Below are 18,842 nucleotides of genomic sequence, written 5' to 3'. Positions count from 1 at the left end.
GAAAGCTATAGTTTTCATTATCCCTTGAAATTTGCACCCAGAGTTACGTGGCCCTAAATGGCAAAGTCAGTGGGACACAGTAGCTAATTCTTCCCCTTTTCTTCAGGAATTTCTATGTTTGGAAAAGAGGACTCCTTACCTGGAGGCTGAGCTTGTATTTATAAGTAAGTGGGGGGTGGGGGTGCCTAGGTGGCTCATTTGGTTAAGCGTCTGACTCTCGGTTTCAGCTCAGGTCATGATCTCGCAGTTGGTGGGATCGAGCCCCACATCAGGCTCTGTGCTGATAGCGTGGAGCCGGCTTGGGTTTCTCTCTCCTCTCTCTCTGTCCCTCTCCCTGCTCGCGCACTCTCTCTGTCTCTCAAAATAAATAAACACTTAAATAAATAAATAAAAAATAAATAAGTGGGAACTATAAATGAATAGACATTATAAATAAAAATAAATAAGTGGGATATAGCAAGACATGAAAAGTAAATTGCATAGGGATGAGGGGGCTTGTAGAAAGGTTTAGGGGTAATTAAACCTCTCTTTCATCTTTAAAAGGTAGGGAGGTCGGGGTGCCTGAGTGGCTCAGTAGATTGGGTATCCGACTTCGGCTCAGGTCATGATCTTGCGGTCCGTGAGTTCGAACCCCGTGTCGGGCTCTGCGCTGTCAGTTCGAATCTGATGTCTTCATCAGAAGACTCCAATCTGATGTCTTCAATGGGAAATAAGTCTTATATATAAATCCACCTTTCAATAGTCTACAAACACTCTTGTTGAACTGTAGAAAAAAAGTGACAAAGATTTTGAATATAATATTGACTTCCCTAATTTTTATTATTTAAAAAAAATTTTTTTATGTTTATTCATTTTTTGATAGAGAGAGACAGAGCATGAGTGGGGGAGGGGCAGAGAGAGAAGGAGACACAGAATCTGAAGCAGGCTCCAGGCTCTGAGCTGTCAGCACAGAGCCTGACACAGGGCTCGAACTCACGGACTGCAGGATCATGACCTGAGTCCAAGTCGGATACTCTACTGACTGAGCCACCCAGGTGCCCCCAAGCCCTCTGGGTGATTCTGATGCACATTAAGCTTTGAGAACCTCGGCTGTGTAGTTCCAAAGAAAAGATTAATTTCAAATTAAGAAGACGTTTTCAGATCCAGTTCAAAGCAGGAAAACCAAACAAAACACGGAAGGGAAGAATGCTGGATAAAAGCTTTTCTTCCTAAAATATATGAGAAGATAAATGAAGAGATTGCTGCGGGAGCACAGAGGTTCATTATAACTACTGGATAAAATATGATTTTCCATAATTTGGCTGAGCAATCTGAAAAATTATAGCCAACCTGAAGAAGAAAGGGCTACTTTTTATTTTGAACTTTTCATTTGGTGGTTTCTGTGTCTAAGTTCTTTGAGGAATTACTGGTTGTGAATATGGGAAACCCTCTAATAAAGGGTAAATACAATGAAATATGCTTTCAATATTTTCTTTCCCACCAACACGAAAATGATTGAAAACGACAGAATTCCCAAAGGAAATAATGTCAATATGTTCTTATGGTGCCTAGTCAGTCAATGGTCGATTTGACATGTGGCAAGGAAGAGTAGTTTGCTCGGAAGTGACAAAATCTGAGAAAAAAGAATTTTTTGTACCTTCAGGAAATGATCCTTGCTAAACTGATATACAGTTTACTGCAATACAGAAAGAAATACAACTACTTTGAAATTAAAATAGACCTGGGTGGCTCTTCCCACAGAGCCTGCCCCCTGCCTTGGTGAACAGACCAGAGGTCCACTGTGAACACAGGAGCTCCCAGGGTGCTGTCCGTGCCCCTGGCCGCTCTCTTACGGCAGTGAGGGCTGCAAGCACCACAGTGGGACAAGAATGTCCCGAGGGACCTTTTACTGTGGCACTGGATTGCCGTCTTGCCTTTTGGTGTTAAGGTCGTGACGGGTCAAAACTCTACCAGGAAAAACACGGCTTCTACCGACAGGAAGTCCTAGAGATACTGGTAAAATTTAAATTTAAAATAAAACAAAAGGGGAGCCTGGGTGACTCAGTTGACTGTCCGACTCTTGATTTCAGCTCAAGTCATGATCCCAGGGTCATGGGATGGAGCCCTGTGTCAGGTTCCTCATTGAGCATGAAGCCTACTTGGGATTCTCTCTTTCTCTCTCTCTCTGCCCTCTCCCCCCACTTGTGCTCTCTCACTCTTTCTCTCTCTCAAATAATAAATAAATAAATAAATAAATAACAAAAGAAAGAAGGAGCGGAGGGGACTAGAGAAAAGGTAAGAAATCTCCTTGAATTGAACATGCCCAAACAGGCACTTGAATTAAATGTTACAGTTTTTATAAACCCTTAATGCTAATATTAAGAGCCATGGTCTCTGTTGGGATTATGAAAGGGTTCCCCCCCCCCATAAATTAGCAAAAAATAATATATGCTATTAAATCCACATATTTATTCAAACCTTTGGATAATGGTTAAGCATATGGTTTAGACACTTCAGATTAAGGTACAATCTCACACATTGTTAAGAAAAGAAACAAGAGGTCCAAAATGGAGTCACCTGTGCTGAGCCCCATGCCAGTGAAGCCAGACATAACACCTATCCTAATTGCATTTTCAGCCTCTCCCAGGAGTGGAATTTAAACCAATAAGCCTGGAATTACTTGACCAGTACTAGTGAGGTCATCTGCCCGATAGACCTTAAAGGAAGGAGACCTGGCCTGAAACAATCCTTTCCTTTGCTTATGACTTGCTTGTCCCTGCCCCCTCCTGCCTCTAAAAGGTTCCATTTTGTTTAACTCCTCAGCACTCCTTCCTACTTGCGAAGATGGGATGCTGCCGATTCTTGAATCATCGAATAAAGCAAACTATATCCTCACATTTACTCAGTTGAATTTTGTTTTTTAACAACGCCCATAATTTTTCTGTCACCTTTGCTGCGAAAAGAAAGCCTCTGACAAATGGTCACACTTTCCTGAAGTGTGAAGAAAGAGAGGTGTGTGACTATTCCCTGGTGTCCTGAGTTAGCAGACCTGAAGATTTTGCCTCTCCTGTGGAGCCCCGGGACTGAGAACATGACCGAGCCCTGAGATAACACTAGTTGTGCAGCCAGTAAGGGGGTGGGGGGTGGTGGGAGCAAGGGTTCAGAAGACCATCCCCCCATGCTTTCCTGCTAGACGTGGTACAGCTAACCAGAATCTTCTACCTCATTCTCTGAACTCCTGATGAATTTTCCAGAAGAACAATGAGGTAGAAAAGAAACTACTCTTTACTGAGTGTCTAGCCGGATGCTTTATGCGTGGAGTGCCACGTATGCAAAGCTTCGAGGTAGGATGTATATGGTTCACTTGCACGCACCCATCGTTGCCTCCCTACCCAGACTCCCCTTCCCGTCGAGGACGCTGGGCCATTGGCCCTGGAGCTGGCAGCATTTCCCCAACCCCCACTGGGTCTGGTGAGATCCCTGGCTCAAGCTGGGTTAGTCAGTTCTTTCTCTCAGAGGAGTTCTGGAACACAAGGAGGAGCAAAAGGAGTCGGTTAGCTATGGGAACAGAGCTGCAATGCCATATGTGGTCGTAGTTCAAGCTATGACAGACTAAAGCCAGACGCAGAGAAAACTACAAGTGAGCCAAGACAGATGGCTTGCAGAGAGAAGGGCAGACAAGGAACTCTACTGCTGTGTAGATGGCAGGAACTCTGATTTTCTAGTGCAATGTGGTGTGATGCCATTTCCTTTCTTAGAGACCTGAGGGAGGAGATTGAATCCTCAGTAAAGCTACCTTCTATTTATGTAAGGAGGTTTTGCCTTGTGTTCCTGGTGTAAAAGAATATATGGGCTTAACCCAGTCTGGGAATCTAAGTCTGTATGATATAATTCCCAATCTTCTTCTGGAAAGAAATTAGCATTCTTGATTAAAAAACAAAATTAAGGGCCCCTGGGTGGTTTAGCTGGTTAAGCATCCGACCCTTGATTTAGGCTAAGGTCATGATCTCATGGTCCAGGGGATCAAGCCCTACATCGGCTCTGTGCCGACAGCATGGAGCCTACTTGGGATTCTCTCTCTCCCTCTCTCTCTGTCCCTTCCCTGCTTGTGCACTCTTTCTCTCAAAATAAATAAATAAACATTTAAAAAAATAAAACAATTTCATGATAAACTTTAATGAAGAATGCTTCTGGGAAACCTGTCACCCACCCACTCAGCCAAGTGAGACAAAGGTGATCTTTTTTCTTTAAGTTTAGTTATTTGTTTTGAGAGAGAGAGAGAGGGAGGAGGGGAGAGGCAGACAGAGAAGCCCAAGCAGGCTCTACACTGTCAGAGCAGAGCCTGATTCCGGGCTTGAACTCATGAACCACGAGCTCATGACCAGAACCAAAGACGGTTGCTTAACTGACTGGGCCACCCAGACGCCCCAAGACAAAGGTGATCTTTAATCAAACATCTTTTTCTTTTTTTTTGAATCTTTTAAAATGTTTATTTGTTTTTGGGAATGAGACAGAACGTAAGCAGGGGAAAGGCAGAGAGAGAGGGGGACACAGAATCCAAAGCAGGCTCCAGGCTCTGAGCTGTCAGCACAGAGCCTGATGCGGGGCTCAGACTCACGAACTGTGAGATCATGACCTGAGCCGAAGTCAAATGCTCAACTGACTGAGCCACCCAGGCACCTCAACAAACACCCTTTTCTTATTACATCTGGTCTAATCTTATCTAACCATGCAAGATTGCACTAAATCTTATACTTAAATTGTCTGAAAAGCTTGCTTTAGCAGGAAACAATCAATCATTATTCTGAGGCAGTGGTGGTCAAAATGTGGTCTCACCTGGGAACTTGCTAGAAATTCAAGTTCTCAAGTTCAACCCAGACCTACTGAATAGGAAACTCTTGGGGGTAGGGGCCAGGTGATGCTGACACATGGGAAATTGAAGAACGACTGCCCCGGGGACTCTGAAGCTCATAAAGATGGTTGTTGGATACTTTCAAGAACCACTTCTGGGTTGGGTTGTATGGGAATGGAGAGACTCTAAGCAGAAACCACCTTTCCATATTCTTCTTGGCACACAGTGGCCTCATTCCAATGAATAAATTATCCTAAAGACAAGGGCTTTGAAATTTTACTGGGTGGACCCCGTGAAAAGTCCACCCACTGTTTATACCATAAACTGGGGTGGGGGGGGGCTTCGGGAATATGACCCATAGGAACCCCAAGCTGCTGGTGAGCCCTGGCTTCCCCACTCAGGAGGAGGTTGACAAATAGGCCCTGCTGAGTCTCCCCTTCCAGGGAACATGCCCAAACAAGTCAGCAAAACTCTGCTTTGCTTGCAGTTATTAGCCATGCAGCTCTCCCACTGACACATTTAGTTTGGGGACAATGTCATGTCCCCAAACAGGAGGCCTTAGACTTGACAGATGGCAAGAGCTAGCATCTTTCTTTAGAAGGAGGAGCAGAGAAGAAACCTTAATAATTGGGGGAACACAAAGTTGGAAAAGACAAAAATGGTCGCCTCCTCTCTAGACTATTCCTCACCAGCCCCCTCCCACCTTCATCAGTGGGAAGTTGTTTATTCTTTCCTTTGCGCCCCATGGCAGCACCCATCTTCCCTAACATCCTAATACATCATCCTTGCTTGTATATTGGCTCCTTAATGAGACTCTTTGAGGCCCAAAGCAATGATTAGTCATTTTTGTGTTCTCTGTGTTTGGCAAAATTTATGTGCTAAATGAATGAGCCTTAACTAGGGCTGACTCAGATGTTTGGGTGGGAAACGGAGTCAACCAGCAGATTCTAAGACTCATTCAGTCAAACCTTCCGACTATACAGATTTCTGTTGGACGCATGCTCGTGTTCTCCATCCTACCCACCCCCCCCGCCCCACCCCACACACACATAAACACACATCTTGATGTGATTTCGGGCAGTTAAAATTTCCTCTCAGTTTAAAAATGCTTCAAAAAAATTTTAAAAAAATTAAAAAAAAAAAATGCTTCAAGTGGCTGTCAGAGCTAATTGCAACAGTCCATCCAAACAGAATCAGCGTCGAGATAACACCTTTAAAGGAAGGTGGGTACTATGCATGTGTAGGGTCATTTCTGTTCCCATCACTCAACCAAAGAAAAAATCTCGAGAATTCATACTGCAGTTTTTTCAACCTTGTCAGTTCCTTGGGGCTGCTCAGAAGTGTACCTTTGAGTTCCCAGCGAACAAAGATTTGCTAAGGAAAGGAGGCGTGTCAATAAGATCAGACACTGTTTTCTTAGCTAAGTGCACTGGCACCATTCAGGGACTTGAGGTGCCATTTACATATAAACAGTATAATTGCAGTGATAGCGGGAGCTGGCACAAATTAGGCGGGTGCCGGATATGCTAATTACAATTCTCTACAATCCAAGGAGGCTGTTTGGAAAGAGAATTTAGAATTGGAGAGAATTGAAACCGGTGAGGTTAAGTGACTTCCCAGAAGGTCACACGGCTAATTAATTGGAACTTGTCTGTGTGTTTGGAATGTACAAAAGGTTTGGCGTACAATATCTCATTTAACCCTCCCAACAGCCCTTGGGGGAGTATTTTATCGCTATGATTGTCCTGCTGTTGGCGGACAATGGAAGCTACATAGAGAGAAGTTCAGTCACAATTTGCCCGGATTCGCTCAGCTAGCAAGATCCCCTGTGGTCTGCTGAGATCTCAGCCGAGGTCAGTCTGGTCCCAGAGCGGGACATTTGCAGGTCATTCTTTGCTTACCAGGGGCAGAGCAAGGTTGGGTGTCCTGATTCTTTCAGTAAAAATAACTTTAAGTTCTCTACAATTTGAATTAGCCTTCAGGGCGCCTGGCTGGCTCAGTCACTGGTACATGTGACTCTTAATCTGAGGGTAGTAAGTTCAAGCCCAGCATTGGGTGTTTAGCCTACTGAATAAATGAATAAATAAATAAATAGATAGATAGATAGATAGATAAAGTCTTCTATTTAGTTCCCAACCAAATTCACTCTTATCAAGATTTTTATATTTCATTCCATTCCCAGGCTGTCTAAATAGCAACAAAGCTTTTATTAATATTGTGAATCAGGAGCAAATATTTTTACGATTTTCTTTTCCATGGTCCCCCCCATGGGAGATTTACAGCGTATCTAGCAGCAATCGATGTGGGATATTCTCCGTCCTTACTTTTCCAAAATCAAAAAAGGAAACATTCACGTTTACATGTTTGGAGAGGAGTACTTATACTTTAGTACAGCAAAAGTATTGGATGAATGAATGAATGAATGAATGAATGAATAGATTCATTCCTCCTTTATTCAAGAAATTTCTTAGTGATTAGCAGGGCATCTCTCAGACTTACCCTGAAATGTGTATACAATCTGGTCCCGGCTGTTTGTGCAGGAAAAATATGGAAATGTTGCAATTCATATGCCACAAGCCCTGGTTCAGCATTCCGCTCCTGTGCTGTGTCCTGAAGCCGGCCGAGCCTGCAATGACAGGAAATGGGGATCGTCATGACCTAGAGGACCTCAGACAGCTTGGACAGTGTGCAGGGTGGAGGTCAGGGCTGAACTAGCGGCACCATGAAGGAGATGGGTGGCGGCTGTGCCTGGCATATTGAACTTGTTCAAGGAGCACATACTCTGAATTGATTGGCTTCTGCTTTGGGGAAGCAGAAAGAGAAGAAGACAAACATTCTGGAGCCCAGAACCAATTTAAAGGATCAGGAAAGCGGCACGGACGAGGGGCTTCTCTTCTTGCAAGCATCTGCTCGCTCCTCTGTCTTCTGAAGGTGCCTTCCAAGCAGAGTTTCAGGGACACGCTCCTGGCCATTCTTTTTCATTCATTTTATTTTCCAGTGAAAATCAATGTCCTCCAAAGCAGACAAACAGGGGGATGGGATTGTGGCAACTGTCTCCCTAGTCATTAATGTGGGAAAAATGCTATGGGAGACAAGGAGCTAAAAACATCCAAATCTGTGACCCAAGAAGCTAAGTCAATTCCACACACGCATGGAAAATCATCGAAAACCTCATGCACCCCGAAGATGTGATTTTCACATCTCGGATGCTATTACTAGTATTAAGGGCTCTTGCAAGGCATTTCGTTAAGTCAGGATTGGATCTGACCACATTGTCTCTGTGCTCAAATAAACGTTTGAGACTGAGATATTTACAGGTTTTGAAGGCATGGACCAAATGCATGCTTCTTATTCATCCTATAGCAAGCACATGCAACCCAAGAGCATTCTTGGTGGGCTGGCGCTTGTCCGTTGTTTCTTCCACCGTGTAGCACGACGGGCAACAACTCCAAACCCAGCGGTGTTGTCAAATGGACACTGGAAAATCACAAGTCATTTCCCTCGTGCCTTAATGGGCTCTGTTTGCCCAAGTCTCAAAGAATCTAATTGCTTCTTCCTTTGCTCCTCTCAAATGACATTCTCACGGGGCCACATTTAAGTTTCTGAAGGGACCTAAAGACAGCCAATTTGGGGGTGGGGGGCGCCTCGTTGGCTCAGTCAGTTAAGTGTCTGACCTCGGCTCAGGTCATGATCTCGCGGTTCGTGGGTTCAAGCCCCGCGTTGGGCTCTTTGCTGATAGCTCAGAGTCTGGAGCCTGCAGCCTGCTTCGGATTCTGTGTCTCCCTCTCTCTCTGCTCCTTCCCCGCTCCCTCTCTCTCTCTCTCTCTCTCTCTGTGTGTCTCGAAAGTAAATCAACATAAAAGAAGAAAAAGAGCCAATTTTTTTCAGGTTCTTAAGGTCAGCCCTTCCTTAGATCACCATACAGGGATAGGCTGTTTCCCCACCTTTTCAATTTCTAACTTCTACGGAATTCATTTGAGCAGAACTCATCTCTCCTGTATGCACTCCACGCGCTCCCAAAGGCCTCTGATTCCTGCTACATATAAAACTCTCCCTCCACCATCATCTCACTCATGAATGGAAATTCCAGAAATGCTCCTGGCTTTCTAAACCCAGAAAGCAGACGCGATATCGTTATCATCGGCCTGACGACCCTTAGTTCTTCCCTTCCAGTTGTCTCTCTAGCAGATCTGTCCTCTGTGCATCTTGCGAAGTCAGCTCCCTGTCACCCCTCGGAAAGGTCCACAGCAGCTCCGATGGATGCCTGACACGCCCGGGTCACCCCACCTGCAGGGAAGGCAGCTGTTTATGCCGCGAGGGAGCTCAAGGCGTGGCCGTGGCTGTGCACTGACAGAGCACTTCTGAGTGCAAAGCCTGCCTCCGCCCCTAAACAGTGTGGTGGCATTTGCTGAAGTACCCCTTTCCCTTGCTGCTCGGTTTCTCCATCTGTAAAACCAAGAGAACACGCATACCAAGGGCCCATTGATCCATGCCAGAAGCCTCATTTTCTACCTCCACCATCAAGCCTTGCCAGACGTAATTACTTCCCTCTGCATGTTTTTTTTCTTGTGTGTGTGTGTGTGTGTGTGTGTATATATATATATATATATATATTTTTTTTTTTTTTTTTTTTTTTTTTTTTTGCAAACTGGAATACCTGTTTATATTTTTCAAGCACATTCTTAGCGGTTTTATACAGGAAGCTAAATTACCAACACAAAGCTGGTTGGAGGGCATGCACTCAGAGGTGCTGGTATCTTGAATTCATGATACATTGCTTCAAACCTTCATCCCCCCCCTCCCCCCTAGCAATAGCTGATCTTGATTCAGGTCTTGCGGGGGTGCTGAATAATATGATTCTGTCTGTATGTATTAACAGTATTTAATACTCGCCGTACTACTTGTTTTGTTACTGGTTGTAATCCTCCCAACAGCCCTATGAGTTAGGCACCATTATTACCACCATTTTATAAGAAAACAGGGGCATGGAGAGAACGGGTAACTTACCCAAGGATACAAGTTGGCCACGCTGGGGTCTAGCACCAGAGCCCCAGCTCCCAGCTACTGCATCGTGCCTTCTCATAGAAGTAATGCGGCGAGACCTCGCCGCGGATGTTCACCGCGCTTTGAATCACGTACGCCGCCCCAAATGAACTTGGCTGTTTTGATTTTGCTCCTTGATATTTGCACGTTTTCCCCACGCTCGCTTCCCTCAGCTCAGGAGGAGCAGGGAAGGAACTAGGGATTGCGGATCTCCTCTTCGCCTTTGATGTCACGCGTCAACATTTTCTGCGGAAGTGCCAACACCAGGAAGTAATAAGGATAAATAATAGGATAGAGGTCCTTGGCCATCCGTGCTTCTGCGAACACTATACCACGCAAGTCCTGGTCAAAGCAGCTCCTGATTCAAAAGGAAAGCTTCTGGGGATGCCACAGTCCTTGCTTCCTTGGTCATAGATCCACACCTCTCAAATTTTGCAGAAATACTCACCTGCTCCCAGCCGTTTCTGAATTTACAAATTCTTTAAAGGGTGTGAATCTGCTCTGTAATTCACTTTGAAAAGTTCCAGGCATCTAGGAGGTAGTAAATACTGATGCTTTGATTTTGATTTCTCCATGCTTCATTAACTGAGATTGTAATGAGTTTCTGTTTGAAAAGCTATAAGATAACCATTCTTCTCATCCATTTTCTTGCCCTGGAGGTATATATAGAAGCAGTATAAACGAAAGCTTTGGGCTCCATAATTTTCAGTGAATAAGGCCAAAATGAAATCCAGAAGGTTCTACTTGATAGAATGTTGTCTAAGATTCTAGAATCTTGCAGAATGAATAGATGGGAGGGTATCATCCCTGAAGAGGGATTTAAACAGACGACAATGCTATGTTGTTCTAAGTTACAAGTAGCAATGCCCTTGACCTTGATGATGCATCTGTAGAGCCTTTGAAGAGTGGGAGCAAGGAAAGAAAAAGAAAGGCAACATTTATGATTAAATAAAATCATGATCCGTGCAGAATGTTTCTCAGCATGTGGAATATTCAAGATACCAGACAACAACAAAGATGCTATTTTTGTCTTCTTGAAGAATAAAGACCAGAAGGAAAGCCGTAGTAATGATGGGAGCTCCTGCACTTCTCCAGTTCTGTAAGTTCTTAGCTGTCTTCCTTCTTGACACCTACTTGCTCCAGTGGTGAGTTCTATTAGTTAGGTAATAGGCAGAGATACACTACCTGCCCACTGTGTGCGGATTTCTGTATTGCCCAATGGCTCTGTACTTGAGAAGGTTACACTCCGTGGACGACAGCCAAGAATACATCTATAGAGCTGAAAGAGAACCCTTTGCCCAGATCAGAATCTGTTCTGTGGCATTTTTGGATACACGGCCTTCAGCATAGGCAATGCTCTCCCAGAGAATTTGCCGTTGTAGTTTTAAAGATAGCCCATTCCATTCTATCTCGCTTATCTTTTTCAGGACAAAGACAATGAAAACCTTCAAATACTGTATTTCATTCCTTTGAAATACTGACTAGGCAATGAATTTTTATTTTATTTATCTCCTCATTCTATGCTTCTATGATTATTTCATTTTTCATTACTTGGTAAATTTCCAAACTCCTTGATTATACTTGAGAAGCACCCTACAGAGAAAACAGAAATAAGTAAACAAATTAGGCTGCATGGCAGAAAAGAATGGGTTCATGAAATCACTGAATGCTGCATCATAGATTATGAAATGACATTATGTTGGTGGAAAAATTAAGATACTCATGTCACTGTAGAACAAAAGTAATTTGGGTGCCTGGGTGGCTCAGTTGTTAAGCATCTGACTTTGGCTCAGGTCATGATCTCACAGTTTGTGAATTTGAGTCCCACATCAGGTGAGCTCGAGCCCCGTTTCTGGTAAGCCCTGCTTCTTTCTCTCTCTCTGTGTCTCTGCCCCTTGCTCACTTGTGTCCTCTCTCTCTTTCAAAAAAAAAAAGGTGGGGGGGTTCCCTGGATGGTTCAGTTGGTTAAGCATCCAGCTTCAGCCCAGGTCATGATATCATGGCATGTGGGTTCGAGCCCCGCATCAGGCTCTGTGCTGACAGCTCGAAGCCTGAATCCTGCTTCGGACTCTGTGTCTCCCTCTCTCTCTGCCCCTCCTCTGCTTGCACTCTGTCTCTCTCAAAATAAATACACATTAAAAAAAAAAAAGAACAAAAGCAATTTTTGGAGTTAAAGATTGTCTATTCAGCATCATCTCCACTGTAGGTTTTGATCTGGGCAGCTATTAAGGAGGTTGAGGTGCTCAGAGACTTGTCTTTAAATAGATAATGATTTTTCAATATTTATATAGTCCTTTTCAAGGATAAACAAGACACATTAAAGCACGAAGGTTATGTTTCACATAGTCATAGATTTGTGAAACACAGAGTGAATACTATATACCATTTCAGCTTGATTCTTTGCCTTATGCTGGCCATCATAATTATCCGTTCACCAGGGGCAACACCTTGTGGCTGAGTAAGTCCGGTTTATTGCTCATGGCAGTGAGGGAGAAAGGACAACCCAGGAGCCTTCAGTAGGAGGGTGTGAAAGAAAACCCAGATTTGGTCTCGGGCGATTTGGGGGAGGGTGTAGTGAAGTGGGACTTTGCTGTTGATTGGATGATGTCAGGAAGTGGGCTATTTCTGAATGGGTATCTTAATAAATCTTATAGAAGGAGGGACAATGGAGCAAGGCTGAAGCTACAATTGGTAAGAAGCAGCAGTCATTCAAATTAGGGATCAGAGAGGGATATTTGAGCATTTGAGTGGTTTAGAAAGTGGTCGTGTTTTGTCTTTGTTCACACGGGACTACTGGGGGAGTGCTCTTGTTTTGGTCTTGACCCATACGATCCCAGAGTGGCCTTGTCTGATGCTGAGCCTCTGTGACACTGTTTATGTTTAATGGGAGAATACCATGGCCTGGTTCTGAGATCTGGGCCAGATCCCAGGGAACAGGGAGGCCTGGGTGATAGTGGAAGCCAGGTCCAGATGTCAGGGACAGGTTTTCTCTTCTAATAATCTCCATATGAGATTATGAGCCTCATCATGGCAGATGCCATTCTTTTCATCACTGCTATTCCCAATACCTGTATATAGCCTGGCATTTTCGAAGGTGTTCAATGAATAATCTTTGAATGGATGTGTGTATAAATGACTGAGTGTATGAGCAGGCTATGGAGATTCTTCAACAGTCTTCTAGCCGATTATATTTAAAAGAGTTAAACAAAACAAAAAGAGTTCATGTCTTCTTAGCGTAGGTGGACATGAATGAGTCAGTCTGCTCCAATCAGGAGACATTCTTACCTTGAGGAATGTGCATTAGTCATAGAGTGACCTTATGGCCTGAGCTGCCTGTTCAGGTCCAGTGCATGCTTGTTGTCTCATGTAATTATTAACGGTGCCCCTTCATTCTCAAATATTCTATGGTCTGATTACGATCTTCCTAATTACGGACTGGAGGACTGCTTCAGAATAACAACCAGTGGTCCCTGTCCTGGGGGTTCCTAACTAGGGACTAACAAAAGGACAGGATGGCGATGCTCTCCAATGCCTCTTACCTGCTTTTCAAATTCTTAGATCCCGTGAGCAGTATTTAAAGAGGCAAGTGTGAAACGGACTTACTCTAAGCAATACCGAAGGCCACTTAAAAAACATGATTAACTCTCAATAGTCTGCTCCGATAGGGTAATCAAGAATATGCATGACTAACATTTGTCATATTTATTCCATCATATGAACCTTTTTCATTATACTGTTCTCCTATTAAAATTGGTTTATATTGGGTGGTACATTTTGTTTGAGAATGAACAGAGGTGGCCTACAATTTGCTATAGATAATCCCGTGTTGATAATTAAAATAGCATGGGCAAATTCACCTCAACCTCCAGATTCATGAAGCTGGGACATTCATTAAACCTTATTTAAGTTCAACTCTCTAATTTTACAGATAAGGCCTCAAAGGTCCAGGAAGACTGAACTATTTTGTCCAAGGTAAAAGAACAAATCATTGTGATCAGGTACAGAGCTTACATTGTTATATCGCCTCATGGGTGAAATTCTCTTGACAGTAAGTTTACATAGAAATAGTAATCAAAATGTATTCATACGTGTGAACTTTCGTAGTGTTGTATTTCCTGAATTAATCAGGAAACTTCTAAGTACGATGTCCTATGGAGCCCTCTATAAATCCATTGTGCTATTTTTGCTTTCCATGTAAACAACTCTTATTTTATATGGAAAGAAGAGCACTGTGGTTGGGAAAGCCAATCAGTGAGATAAAGTGGTTTCTGGCATCTTCTATTTCACATCCCCATTTCTGTTTTGAAAGGTAGTAACTGTGTAAGTAGAGATGTAAATAATAGTGAATTACTACAAAAGCAAACACACACATGCTGTACATTTCAGAAGCTACATAGTGAAATCTGGAATGTTCTAAACCAAGGGAGACAAACATAACATATTAATTTCCCTGAGTTTTTCAGAGTATACATGCTGCTGATGAGGAGAGGTAGAGAATTTTGATTAGTTTCCCTTATTTAACAGTGTATTTTCCATGTGTGTGAAGCTTAGAATCTCAAAATAATTTTAAACAATAATTAAAAATATTTTGGGGGGCGCCTGGGTGGCTCAGTCGGTTGAGCATCCGACTTCGGCTCAGGTCATGATCTCACTGCTTGTGAGTTCGGGTCCCGTGTCAGGCTCTATGTTGACAGCTCAGAGCCTGGAGCCTGCTTCAGATTCAGTGTCTCTGTCTCTCTCTGCCCCACCCCCACTAGCATCTCTCTCTCTCTCTCTCTCTCTCTCTCTCTCTCAAAAATAAATAAACATTAAAAAATTTTTTAAAAATATTTTAGCAGTTATGTTGCCAGAAGAAGGAAGCCCAAATTTTTAATTGTAAGTTTAACAAACATGTGAAAAGCTTTTATAAGGGAACACTGCCTCATTTAATGAAAGGAAGTCTTAGAATTACCAACGTTTCCAGACTCTCATTTTCTCCTTGCTGGGGGAGGGATGCCGTCACAACACCGACCACTAGGGGGCACCCCCCAACACATCTTACCTGTTTCCGTATAGGAACAGTGGATCTCAACTCTGTCAGTGCACAACCCCCCCCCCCCCCATGAGAATCATTATATGCGTATCACTCCACTAAACATATTTTAATTTTAAATGTTTATTTGTTTTTGAGAGAGAGAGAGAGAGAGAGAGAGAGAGAGAGAGGCAGAGAGAGGGAGACAGAACTCCAAGCAGGCTCCACAAAATAATATGTATTTCAACATATATATAAGGCTTAGGTACAAATACTAGAAAATACATATAATGAGGTAGTTAGATTCTACACGTAGAAGCAATTTGCTAAAACACAAATACAGGTGGGTTATGGTGATGACTCATGTACCTTGAGTGGTGCTGCCATCAATGACAGAATGACTGAAGACGAAGAAGTCATTGTAAATCTAAAAGTTAAGTCAGTCATGACTTCTATTGTAGCTTCATTCCTTTTTTAAAAATCCAGCATAGGGGTGCCTGGGTGGCTCAGTTGGTTGGGCGTCCGACTTTGGCTCAGGTCACGATCTCCCGGTTTGTGAGTTCGAGCCTTGCGTTGGGCTCTGTGCTGAGAGCTTGGAGCCTGGAGCCTGCTTCTCATTCTGTGTCTCCCTCTCTTTCTCTAACCCTCCCCTGCTTGTGCTCTGTCTCTCTCTCAAAAATAAATAATAAACATTTAAAATTAAAAAAAAAAATCCAGTACATATGGGAACGCTAAAAATTCTGCTTTATATGTGGAAGCATTGCATTTATGTGTAAAACTGTGCTATCGTCCAATGTTTGTGTCTCTCTCAGCCCCAAATTCATATGAAGGTCTCAGGAGGTGGGACATTCAGGAGTGATTAGCTCAGTTTGGTAGAGGCTTCATGAATGGAATTAGTACTATTATAAAAGAGACCCCAGACGGGTTGGCCTTGTGAGAACACCAGACACGTGACCCCATGTGAGGACACGAGAAGATGGCCATCTGCAGTCAGGGAGAGCTTGCACCCGAACTTGGCCACACAGGCACCCTGAGCTCAGTCTTCCAGCCTCCAGGACTGTGAGAAATAAATTTCTGTTGTTTACAAGCCACCCAATCAATGGTATTCTGTGATAGCTGCCCAAATGGACTAGGACAGTCACATTCTAGGCTCAGATAGTGACAGGTTTGTTTTTTGTTTTTTTAACCGACGTGAATGTTTCAGAAGGGCTTTTGGAAGTTGGACAGTATGTGGAACAATTCTTCTCAAGGGCATACTGTGACATTCGGCATCCCTGACCCCTCCCCTAAATTCCACAAGTGCCCCGCAACCCAACTGTCAAGATAAGAAAAAGTACGCCAGAATGCCCCTAAAGGTGCTTCTACACTCATTGAGAACCACTGGTCAAGGGCAAAAGGCCCTGCCTTCTACCCTCATGTGTGTCCTTCCTCTAGCTCTCAGAGGAGAGGGAGATTTGCCTCCTTCCCCACAAGACTGGCCCCTGGACAGCACTTTGGCGGGACGTTGTCTCCAGTTCAGATTTAGAGTACATCTCTATCTTGGTCTTTCCACGTCTGTCATCTGGAACTTCACACTCAGCATTGGAAGGAGTTTCAAAAAGGAACAGGAGGAAATGCAAATGATGAGCATATGACACCCAGAGCTGTGCTAGAAATACCAACACAGGGTTTCTAGGATGTGGTCAGACAGTTACCTGCATCAAATGTATTTGTTAAACATACAGATTCCAGGGCTCCACTCCACACCTTTGAAATCACATCTCCGGAGCATGTGGCCATAGAATCTGCATTTTTAAAAATGTCTATTTATTTATTTTGAGAGAGAGAGAGACAGAGAGCTCACACATGAGTGAGAGAGGGACAGAGAGAGAGAGAGAGAGGGAGAGAGAGAATCCCAAGCTGTGTCTGTGCTGTCAGAGGCTGACATAGGGCTCGAACTCAAAAAGTGCGAGATCTTGACCTGAGCTGAAATCAAGAGTCGGCTTTTCCACTGTTTTCAAAGAGGATTGTTTCTGATGATTTAAGCAAAGAATGATTTCATATTCTAAATGCACTTTTGTATTAAAATAAGGGGGAAAACACTGGAAAAGGATGTCCCTAGGTTTGGACAAGGTTTTGAGGGTACAGAAATTCTGCATATAATTCTGCCTGTGCATCCAGAGCAGTAAAGGAAGCGTAGTCCCACGTCATTTTATTCCCACTATGAGTCAAACAAGGTTTAAAAATATTCGTATCTCTTTATATAACTGTGGCGATACTAGATTTTCTAAGTTTTGCTCCAAGTTTGGTTTGCTCACATTTTAAAGAGTATTGATTATTCCACTGGTATTAAATGATAATGGTGATGATGAGAGTGATAATAATACCTTCCTTACCCAAGGGCACAGAGAGTGCTAATGCCTTAGGCAGCATCTGGACCCAGATTTCCCTCGTGTGGAAGCCTCAGCTCTTGTCACTATCCCACACTGCTCCTTGACAATGGATACAGTCATACCAAATTACGTACCACACCAACGATGCTGCATGCAGTAGGCCTCTGCAAAAGAATGAGAAAATCAGAACCTTGGTAGAGAGCGCAAGTATCTAGAGAGTGCAAGTATTTATAACACAGGGTTTATAATGCAGGGAACTGATTACAGAAAGGGGGAGGAGTCAAGAGCCCAACCGGAAACAGTGAAGGAACCCAGAGATCTGCAACCACAGGAAACCACCAGCACCCTTGACTGAGAGGCAACAGGTGGTGGCGAAGTTACCAGAAGCCATGGGGCATCCAGTGAAAGCTGAGAGAAACCCAGTCAGCCAGTGCACAAAGGAGACCAGGCCACTCTGAAGAAGCCACTGGAGGCAGAGAGAGAAGGTGATAACCCTGGTTTCTCCCTTGCTGTTACACTCCAGTCTCTGCGGGCCGCGCCCAGTCGGCAACCCCAGGAACCTGGAAAACCAACCTCATCAGTTGTTCCCTCCCCTGTACAGAGCAGGCAGGGAAGGGTGAGGACTGGGTCTGAGAGCTGACGGATCCAAACAGACATCCCCACGTGGGATTTTGTTGTTGTTTTCCAGAATACAGCACCTTATGGCTTCTTTAGTATATGTGCTGCCGAAGCGAGCACTCTTATGGCTTCTTTAAATAGTAACCCCCTAACACCTTTAGACTTACTTGATGGAACACAAAATTTTTCTTTTTAAATCACATGACTTTAAAAACATCTATTCATGCAAGAGGATATCTTTTTTATACCTGTAACGTACTGAATATTGGCAAAAGAAAGCATTATTGAATGCCTTCTTGCCAAGGGCCAGCAGAAACAATTGCCAGGCTAATAATTCAGGGTATGAATTTTGCTTGACTTCTTATCTGAGGAAAAGGGAAGCTGGTACAAAATAGTACGGTCATCTGGCTAAAACTTTTGGAACACTAACTTACTGGAACATTTTACGGTGGCCTTTTGCGTGATTACATATGGTATGAGGAGCTTGGGCTAGGGGTCCTGGGCACAATTCTTCGGAAATGTAGGGTATTGGAGACTTCTGGGTCTCTGGAGGAAGTTCTAAGTGAAGGTCCTGGCCCCTGAATTACACAGTAGGTTGTGCTCCCGGACCGACAGCCAGTTTCTGATTAACGGCCAGTCACCCGAAGGGGAGAGTTGGAGCGCCCTCTAGGGGAGAGCTGGCTATTCCTGGGTGCCGGGCCTGGGCACCTCCCGCTGCTTTCTGCAGTCTGTTTTTTTCTTCAAATACTCCATGAAATACGGCTGTGGTCTTAGCAGACATTGCGTCAAAGGAGATTCAGTACAGATTATACTCTGTGTGTGCTGTCACACATTCAGAGGACTTGCCAGGTAAATGGCTCAAAAAACATGAACAGCAGCAGACAGGTCAGCATTTCGGTGCCCTCAGAGCTCGGCCACAGAACGTGGCCCAGCATCATTGCCGGCATCTAAGGAGAAGCCGACAGGC

The 18,842-nt window shown here is 43.9% G+C and overlaps 1 long non-coding RNA gene across 1 annotated transcript; it reads right to left on the bottom strand.

Moving 5' to 3' along the window:
* Positions 1 to 452: 452 nt before the first annotated feature.
* LOC122203999 lies at positions 453 to 10,635 on the bottom strand. The gene is made up of 3 exons (XR_006195429.1): positions 9,839 to 10,635; positions 7,331 to 7,457; positions 453 to 763 (listed from the first exon to the last, which is right to left on the bottom strand). It is a non-coding gene; the product is annotated as an uncharacterized LOC122203999 (long non-coding RNA).
* Positions 10,636 to 18,842: the final 8,207 nt, after the last annotated feature.

Source organism: Panthera leo, chromosome D3, assembly GCF_018350215.1.
Source record: "Panthera leo isolate Ple1 chromosome D3, P.leo_Ple1_pat1.1, whole genome shotgun sequence".
NCBI lineage: Eukaryota > Metazoa > Chordata > Mammalia > Carnivora > Felidae > Panthera > Panthera leo.
This window is presented reverse-complemented; position numbering and strand designations above follow the sequence as displayed.